Source organism: Podarcis melisellensis (assembly GCF_964234715.1).
Source record: "Podarcis melisellensis genome assembly, chromosome: 3".
In the NCBI taxonomy this organism is placed as follows: Eukaryota; Metazoa; Chordata; class Lepidosauria; order Squamata; family Lacertidae; genus Podarcis; species Podarcis melisellensis.
The window spans coordinates 44607306-44617527 of NC_138530.1; the positions used below are offsets into that span (position 1 = coordinate 44607306).

Sequence of the window (10222 nt, forward strand, 5' to 3'; positions counted from 1 at the left end):
TGCCTAACCTGTGACTATACTCAGGGGCGTACGAAGAGGTGGTGTCACCCTGACGGGGGTGACAAAATGGTGAGCCGCACTCCTCACTGCGAGGCCTGCAGCGTGCACGAGCCACGCATCTTGGCACCTGCAGGCTCCACACTGTCCGCCCGCTGCCTCCCCCCAGCTGTAGGGTGGCTGAGGCCCCGCTGCGTGCCCGTCCCTGTAGGGACGGGGTGTGCAGCATCCATAGGGAAGGCACGGGACGTGCTGCGTCCATAGGGGATGGGTCGCGCCGTGGAGCCCATAGGGACGGGAATCCTCATACCGTTTTGTCCCTGTGGGCACCACGCCCCCTGCCCCTATGGGTGGTTCGCACCGCGCCAGGTACCTGAGAGTCTTCAAAGGAACTTGAATGTAAGCAATATCTAAAGCAACACTCTGATTTCTGCAAAATATTCCTGTTCTTTTGGTCTTTACATGCAATCCTATCTAATGACAGGGTGGGGATTCTGCTAATTGTAATAAATAATATGCCTTGCCATTTTAAAGCATTTATAATGCATAATGCTTCAAAATGGGCAATGCCCTTCACATACAGTATTTTTGTGTAATCTTTGCAACTGCTGTGGAAGACCATTTTTTCCTGAAAACTATGTTAGAAACAAAAAGAAACATGGCATGGAGAATTGAGCATCTTCAAACTGATGGTAGGAATCTGATTGACTTGTGCCAGGCAAATGCTCTGTGGTGTGACCAGGGCTTTTTGAGTGCTGGAACTGAGTTTCAGCACCTCTCAGGTGGGCGCCATTGCCGTTATGAGAGAACATGGGAAACGTTCATGGTGAGTTCCGGCACCTCTTTTTTTAGAAAAATAGCACTAGGTGTAACTGGCAGCAAGTAGTCAGCAGCAGTGCTGCAATCAGTGAAACTGGAGAGGCCATTTTTAATCTCCTGCAATGCTCCTGAGGTAGCATCACTTCTTGACACTGTGGGCAGTTTAGAATGGTGGCTTCAAGCCACTCAGCATGAGGTGCCTAGAGCAAAGCACTGTTGTAAGAGTTTGGACTTGATATCCCGCCTTTCGGTCCCTTTAAGGAGTCTCAAAGCGGCTAACATTCTCCTTTCCCTTCCTCCCCCACAACAAACACTCTGTGAGGTGAGTGGGGCTGAGAGACTTCAAAGAAGTGTGACTGGCCCAAAGTCACCCAGCAGCTGCATGTGGAGGAGCAGAGACACGAACCCAGTTCCCCAGATTATGAGACTACCGCTCTTAACCATAGGCCAATGTCTGGCCTAGCTCTTAGACAGAAGATATTCAGGTAATCTGGGTTCATAAATTTTAATGGCTGCAGAAATCAGTTCAATTTGAAGTGTAATCTCTTGAGTTGCATCGTCATAACTATCCATCTATATTCAAAGGGTGGGGACAGAGAAAAATTATACACAAACTGTTCCTTTACTCATAATTATATGCATTCTCACTCTTTTGAAATAGTTTCAATATTAAGTACTTCTTTAAATATATTTGAAGCTTCTCATACAAATAGTGCCAGCGTAGCATTCTGTGCAGCCTGAAAAACTTAGGCTGTAACATTTCAGCCACTTATCTGGGAGTAAACCTCAGTGAGATCAATGTGGCTTACTTCTGAGTAGAGATGTATAGGTTTGCACTATTATTTCACCTTCAAACAACAAAGAGCCTGTACAGTGGTACCTCAGGTTAAGAACTTAATTCGTTCTGGAGGTGAGTTCTTAACCTGAAACTGTTCTTAACCTGAAGCACCACTTTAGCTAATGGGGCCGCCCACTGCCGCCACACCTCCAGAGCATGATTTCTGTTCTCATCCTGAAGCAAAGTTCTTAACCTGAGGTGCCATTTCTGGGTTAGTGGAGTCTAACCTGAAGCGTTTGTCACCCGAGGTACCACTGTACAGTATTTCTTCTTCATAGTGAGCATATGGAAACCACACCAAATTCACTTCAAGTTATGTTTGACAGAAGATTAAATTCTCATTTCACTGAAGAATGCTATGAACATCATTCGCTTCAGTACAAATACCCAAAGCACAAGAGCAATAAGTGTTAGTCCCGATAACAAAATCCTGGTTTTAAAAAAGATCAGCCCCTAACTTGTGCCTCAAGGCATAACGAATTAGGATTACACTTTGTCACAAGTCTTTTGCCAAAAATCTTCTAATCTTTTTTGTAGATTGGGGGAAGAGCACTCCCTGTGACCCTTCAGGTGTTGCTAGGCTCCACCTATCTGCTTCAGTCAGCATGGCCAATGATCAGGAATAATGGGAGTTCTACTGCAACATCTGGGGATCCACAGATTGGCTGCCCTTGCTGTAGAGCAACTAGCACAGCTCTTACGCATATAGTAACAAGAGCTAGGCTGAATACCATTAAAAAACATCAGTACAACAGATATAAAAAGTACAAAGCAGTGGACACTAGATACTTTTTTGAAAGTCAAAGTACGCAATCAAAACTCTTGAGTAGGGAGGTTGGACTAAATGACCCTCAGGGTCCCTTCCAACTCTACAGTTTTATGAACTCTTGTCAATTTTGGAACTCTCGCTTTCTCATTTTAACACTCTTAAATTCAGTTCTCCACATTTTCACATCAAATTGAGAATTTTTTCATTTTTAAAAAATCATGAAAATTCATCAGCAGATTTCTCCTAATATACACATTTTGTATGCAGTTTTGAGTAAGATATACATTTTCTGCAATCAATGTTCCCTAATTTAATGCATTTTTGTAGGTTATTTTCTCCCTGCATATGTATTTTGTATGTACAGTATTACTTGGCTGGGGAAACCACATCACAAAATTCAGAGATGTGTGAATTTGAAAGTATGGCATTGTTTCAGTTCTCACATTCTTTGGAAATTGAGAACCTACCTACAGATTTGGCAGGCTCACTTTAAATGTGAACTGTATCAATTTTTCCTCCCATCCCTACTCCTGAGTAAGCTTAGCAGTCATGGGAAAAGAGGACAGAGTTATTAAAGAATTACTAAAGAACTGGAAGCAGGGTGTAGGAATAAATGGGCTGTTCTCAAACATCACGGTAGTATGCAAGAAGTGGTGTTATCCAAGGATCATTTTGAGAACTGTGCTTTTTAACTTGTTCATAGATGAGCAGAAGTTAGGGAGATGTTGACCCAGAGTGCAACGGCTGTGAAAAAAGGTGAATTCAGTGCTAGAGATAATTAGCAAATGGATTAAAAATAAAACTGGCAATATCATAATGCCATTGTACAGCCTGACTACACTTGGAATGCTGTGCTCAGTTCTGATCACCACATATAAAAAGAGATATACTGCTGGAAAAGGTGCAGAAGGCAATCATTTTAACAAAGGGGTGGAGTAAAAGGTTACAATGTTTAGGGGTTTTGAGTTTGTGTGGGGGTGAAATCTGACGGAGGGAAGCACATGATAAGAACTGAATAAGATTGTGCATTGGTACGAAGAAAGTGGATGGAGAGAAGTTTTTTTCTCTCACTCACTGATAATTTGAGAAACTGGGATCATCCAGTGAAGCTGAATGAGTGAAGATTCAGGACAGACAAAACAAAGTACTGTACTTCTTCACGCAGTGCATAGTTAAACTCTGGAATTCACTGTCACAAGATGTAGCAATGTCCACCAACTTGGACAGCTTTAACAGGGAATGAAACAAATTCACGTATGATAAGACTCTTAATTGGCTACTACTTGTGATGAGTATATTATATCCGATGTAAGAGGCAAGTTTGCCTCAGAATATCAGTTGCTGCAGTTCACAAGGAACAAAGTACCACTGTGTTCATGTCCTTCTTGTGTGCTCCCACAGGTACCTGGTTGGCCACTGTAAGAACAGGATACTGGACTATATTGTCCTTTGGTCTGATTCAGCATGACTCTTCTGCTCCTGTGACCCTGTGTAGGTTGCATGGGAGGATTGAGAAGGGATACATATTATGCAGCTGGTGCGGAGATTTCTCCAAGTACAGCCAATGAGCTAGTTTGAATTATACATAGGGGAGGAGAATGCTATGATATACGGTAAGCCATCAAGATGCAAACCATCAATGTTGTACGATCCAAATTAATTCCATATCAAAAATGTAATTTAATATGTTATTGAAATTATAATTTGCATGTTGATTATTGTAAAAAAATTTGTTTCCCAGTCTTAATAAAAAGTATTTCTGAATTAGTGACAAAGTTTGATACTGGTCATATGAACAGCAACCAGAAACAAGACTTCAACATTTACTTAGAATAAAAGGAAGGAGGAACACTTAACTTGTTTTGCACAATTAACATCAGGGAAAAAATGAAATGTTTCTTGGCCTGGCTGAGGAAACCCAGCAAGATGAGTGGGGGTATAAATAATAAAATTATTATTAATAATAATAAAACAAATGCAAATACAGGCATTCAGCATGCACACACACAACCCACCTTGTTTGTTTTTACCTTCCTACATTTGGGTCTCTTGTTACACAGTCTCATCAGAAGTTCTTCCTAACCTCATCAATTCAAAGACATTGGAATTAGCATGGAGTAGCAAACCAATATCCAATGAAAGGATACTGTACTATTCTCAATTCAATAGTCTGTCATACATTCTGCTTCTTCGGTACACTTCCTATACTATGAGATGTTCATTGAAGTCATAAAAAATAAAAATGTAGAAAACCCACATAGAATCAAACTCTCCTAAAGACCACAGATATATATCATGTGATTTAAAAGAAGCAGCAGCAAAACTGAGCTCTTTAAAACAGTGTCACAGCTAAACAATTTTTTTTTAATCTCCCAGAATTCAAGTACTTTGTGCTAACATGGAGGTAAAGCTACCCTGGCTGGACAAAACATGGGTGAATGAGTCCTTTTTCTCCCATTTCTATATTGGTTTATTACTATAACCTTCAGGGAGAAAGGAACATTTCCCATGATCATACTGACATGCAAATGAAGGTGAAAGAGAAAAACAAGCCAGTTTTCAAAGAGAGAACAACATAAGATCAGAGATTCTAAAGCAATGAGCCCCATCTCTCCATTTGGTAATTCATCTTATCCTAATTAGCTTTGAGTGGGAGAAAACACAGTAGAGGTAGAAAAGCTGCTTAGGGCATATGAAAATTCAGAAGCATCACTGACACTAGGATTTACCACCAAGAGTGGCTAGTATATTAAAGCACTTAAGACCTCCCCCACCCCAAAGACACACAGCTGTCCATAAGTGCAGATAGCACCTCAAATTCAGTTCTATTCCAAGCCATTTTAAACAAATCAAACACTGTGTCTGATTAAATATCCAGATGCAAACAAAATCACTGTTCAGTCACTTTGATGTTTCAAGCCAATGGTCATTGCGAAGTGCCACTTTGGATCTCAAGCAATGCTATGTAAAAAGACACTAAAATTCAGCATTAGCTTCTACAGGGTGCAGCAGCCAATCTCTTTATTTAAAACACACACACTATTTTTGCTAAGTTCTGTTGTGTCTGAGACTTCAATATCCTTCAGTAGTTCTTTTTATAGGAAGCATTTAAGATGAGATCAAAGTAATTTCTGCCTACATTAATATTTGGATGAATAAACAACCTACCACGGCAACATGCATATCCCTGTAAGCATCAACTTACTTGGGTTCTTGTGCTGTAGATTTATGTGCTTAGATCTAAATCCAGCAAATACATGTGTTTCAAAATACATTACCCAGTGGCTTGAAAAAGATGTTTGCAGCAGACACCACAATTTGCATAACCTACTCTGCTCACAAAATTCTGTTTAAATCTGTGAGGAATATGCTCACTTAGGATGGAGAGAGTCTGCTAACAGGAAACAGAGTTGATTTAAATCATATTTGTCCAGTAACTATTAAAAGGTGAAAACAAACACTATAAGTTTGGGAGGGTGCAGATGGCAGACAAAAAGACAAATCTATCAATATCAGATATGCTTTGCATATCATATTTAACAACACTGACTACCTTACTGGGTTGTTGTATGGATTCCAACCAAGTCATGTATGTGAAGCATATAAATATGAGCTACTTAATATTTAAAGTATGCTTACATTTCATAATTAAAAAGTCTTCAGATGTGCAACTCTTACAGCGACCCTGAAAGGCAGCATTATCAACATTTCATATGAGGTTGAGAAAGAATGGCTTGCCGAACAACACCTAGTGACTTCATGGCAGAGGAAAGCTGTAACTGAGGACTTCCCTATTCATAGCTCAGTCTCTTACACACCAGGCTATCCAGCTTGCCATTTAAATTTACACTCCTTATAGTACCAATCTGAAGAGGCATATAATTGAATTAAGTCCACAAACAAATCAATTTTGCTTCAGATTGATCACTTACGCAGTAAACAGAGAACCACCTCTGTTCCCCAGATGCTTCCGTAATCACTAGAGATTGCACATAGAGAGAGATGAAGGAAACTGCTCAGGTAAGACACCTTTGTTTGCACAAATGTGCCACGCAGGTTAACTAATCCCCGAAACGCATCCACGCCAAGTGGACTTGAATGGGAGTTTGGAACATAAGATTTAGAGAATCATAGTCTTCTACTGCAGATTAAGTTGCCCCTTGCCACCATTCCAGCTGCTTGTCAGTCATAACTGGAAGGACTGGGAAGGGGGATCATAGCATCAGAGGTATGGCTGAATCCAACCACCACCCACACAAGGTTTTCCCAATGCTTATGAAAGAAGTGGAGGATTCTAATCAGTATTAGCAATAGCAAGTCTACAACTCAGAAGTGATGGTTTTTCTAGACTATTTTACACAGGGGTGCATTAGTCGTGCAGAGAGCTGGAAACATGCATGGACATTGAGGGCAAACACATAAGGAAATGAAATGTTGCTTCTGCCAAAATATGAAGAGCACATATTGGATCTGCTTTGCTTTCGAAGCCAATGAGCTCTTGGTAGGAAAGGCAACCTAGACAGATACGCTTGAACTCCAGCAGTGTCTCTGGAACAAAGCCCTGAGGTTGCTCCAACTAGAAGAAGTGGCTCTTCAAGATCTCAGCCAGAAGCCTGACGCCGGCCTAAAGAAGACAACTTTCAGCAACACCCCCTCCCCGCTCCGCAAGAAAGAGCACACCGAAGAAGCCGACGCATTTGCCACACAAACCGCCGCTTTCCCTGAGGAAATTGCAGTCCCTCCAAATTTAAAACCTATTGGGCTACGTCGAGCACACACACAGGAGATGCCTCTCGACGGACTTCTGACTCTGTCCGAGGGCTCAAGAGAACAGGCGAAGAATCCATGTGGCCGGGTTGGGGGGGGGAAGAAGCGGGGAAGGGGCTTATTATGGGGCGGAGGGGGGAGAGAGAGAGAAACGTCCAAAGAAGGCAGCTCTAGCCGCGTCCGCCTCACGCGAGGACCCTCTTTTCCGACAGGGCATGGAAAGGGCGACTCCCTCTCGCGCCTCCGTCTCGACTCCGTGGCCGCCGCCGCCGCCTCTGGCACGGTCGCTCTCGCTCGCCCCGAGTGACTCTTGCCAGAAACTTTGGCAGCCGAAGACGAGCGCGAGGAGGCGGGCGCGGCGAGCGCCCCGCGGCTCCCCGAGAAAGACTCTGAGGGAAACTCTTACCTGGCTGACGCGGGACGCGCCGCGCGCTGGCTGGCTGGCTGGCTGAGTCGCTCGCAGGTGAAGCGACGCTCCCCACAGAAGCGGCGGAGTCCAGGCAGGCGGGCAGGCACTATATCCCCCTTCGGCCAGGCGGCGCCAACGACGAGGCGCTCCTTCTCGGCTTGCACCTGTGCGCCAGGCGAGGCAAATGCTCCCTGGCGCCTTCTCCGTCTCCCTGTTCCTCTTTCTCCCGAGCGGCGGCGAGCTAGAAACCCCGCCGCTCCTCCTTCCTTCCTCCTCCTCCTCTCGCCTTCCCCCCAGACTCTCTCCCCGTCACGTCTCCACACAGCCCCGGCAGCCGTAGGGCGACTCCCGCCTTCGCGCTCTGCCTAGTGCCGGAATGTCCGAGCCGCCGCCGGAGCAGCATCCACCTAGCGCTCCCCCGCCCCCTCCACTCGCACGCCAAGAGCGGGCAGCTCCCGAGCGCGCCACTCATTGGTCCTCCCGCCGCTGACCTCACCGCAGCCGCTCACGCCCACCTAGTGGATTTCCTAGGCAGCCTTTATTATAGGGGCGCCCGCCTACCAGCCCGCCCGCGCTGCCCAGCGAAGCCCGGGCAGCGGGGCTCTCGGCACCAAGCTAGGCGCGCTCTTGCGCCGCTCGGGTCCATCCATTGATTGCACCACAAGTGCAGTAGCTTCTTGGCCTCCTGGCTAGTGTCCTGTTTTGGGGCGGGGCCCGGATGAGATGCACGGCGGTGGAAATCTATTAAAAGAGATTAAAGGGAGACAGCTGGAAGCTAATCACCATCGCAAACAGTTGGGAGCAAGGAGGGAGGGGAGACAATTACAGCAGACACTGTAGGCTGGAAGGAGGTGACTGAAGAGGCTTGCGAGATGAGCTAGACAAAGCTAGACAAAGTCACATTTCTCATAGACCTGATAGCTTTGTCGCCAGTCACTTCTGTGGTGGTCAAACATATGGCCCATTGTGGGAAGTCCGCCAGCAGAACCTAAGCCCAACAAAACTCTTCCCACTGGAGATTCGCAGCGACTGCTTCCAGGAGTGGAGGTAGAGCTAGTTGCCAATGAGATCCTTCTCCTCCCCGAATTTGTCTAACCTTTTAAAGCGATTCAAGTTGGTGGCTAGAACTACCCCTTGTGGGAGTGAATTCCATAGCTTAACTGTGCAGGGTATGAAGAAGTACTTCTGTCTGCCTTGAGCCTTTCAGCCTTCAGCTATATTGGATGGTCCTAGGTTTTAATATTATGAGACAGGAAGAAAAGCTGGTCTCTTGCCACTTTCTCCATACCAATTTCTAAGCTCCCTTCCGGCAACTCCCACAGCCAAGCTGGTGCCAAACATATTGCTCTGCTTTCCTTTGGGCCACATCAATGAGGTGGTGGGGCCTTGCCCAGAACCTCCATACACACCACCCAGGCTTGCACCCCAGAGAGGTCACTAAAGCAGGAGTTTGACTTCACCTCCGGAGTCACACGCCGTTGTTCTCAAGACAGACAGATCCCAACAACCAACCAATAATACAGATTTTTGTGAAATAAAACAATGGAGATTCATTATGTGTTAAGGAATAATGTTTTCGTCCAGAAGTTGGAGCATGTACCATACACCCCCACATAAAAGCCAATAAAATGCAAGTCAGCTGTAAAATACCAAAAACAATTGTGTGCAACTCCGCCCCCCGCCCAGTCTGAAAGGATTATTCTCTTATTCAACCCTGTATTTCATTTACTCTAGATGGTATTGTATCAAGATGCAAGAGCATGAGCTTTATTTGTCCACCTTGGGTGCATCAGACCACAAGCCAAACATACCAATGTACTAAAGGAGTATGCTAATAGGGAAATAAAATGTGCCCTTGAGTGTCTTAACACACCAATCGAAATTGGCATTCATAAAGTGCCATTATCCAAAGAGCTTACATGCTGATGAAGTTTACAAATTTAAGATCTTCTCCTGCAACTGTTATTCATAGATGTACTTTTAATAATGTCCATTGGACAACCCATGATTCTATACCTGAAAGCAAAACAGACTAATGTTAGTAGTAGTTTCCTCCCCCCCCAACCCCAACCCCCAGATTATTTAAAGCGCCCTATGATAAAGTAGTGTAGTTGCTTATGGATGTGTTCTGCAAAGAGTTCTCTGCAAGGTTGCCGTATGCTAATAAACTGTCAAGTAAATCTACTTCGAATGTTGCACTGCAGGTGTTGTTGTTGCTGCTGCTGCAATATATACCATCATTATGGGTAAGGATGAGCTAAGATAATTCATGTTTGCTATGTAGTCCTTTCTAAAATTAAGGTCCTTTCCAAATTACCATACTCAATTATTGTGTGTGCACGTGTTCATTCATTCATTTCTTTTGAATTTACCACATGGCAAATTCATGGGCGGGGAGCAGAGATCTTACAAAATTAAACAAAAGGTAAAAAATTGTTAAATCAATGCATGCAATAATTAGCAATGCAATCTCAAAGCAGTGTATACTATGTACAATGTAAAAACAATATTTAAAAACAAAGCATAAAAACGTATAAAAGCAAATAAAACAGATTTCAGGGATTCAGAAACCACCTATAAGACTTTTATTTATTTTATTTTATTTATTTGCAAAAAGAGAAGA

The 10222-nt window shown here is 44.0% G+C and overlaps 1 protein-coding gene across 2 annotated transcripts in view; it reads right to left on the minus strand.

Annotated features, from left to right (window-relative positions):
- The window catches only part of CHRM3 (cholinergic receptor muscarinic 3), a 224552-nt gene extending 216522 nt beyond the window's left edge, over positions 1 to 8030 (minus strand). For both annotated transcript variants that reach the window (XM_081905820.1, XM_081905822.1), the window contains exon 1: positions 7597 to 8030. The gene's annotated coding sequence lies outside the window, so the exon portion shown is untranslated. The remainder of the gene's footprint in view (positions 1 to 7596) is intronic.
- Positions 8031 to 10222: the final 2192 nt, after the last annotated feature.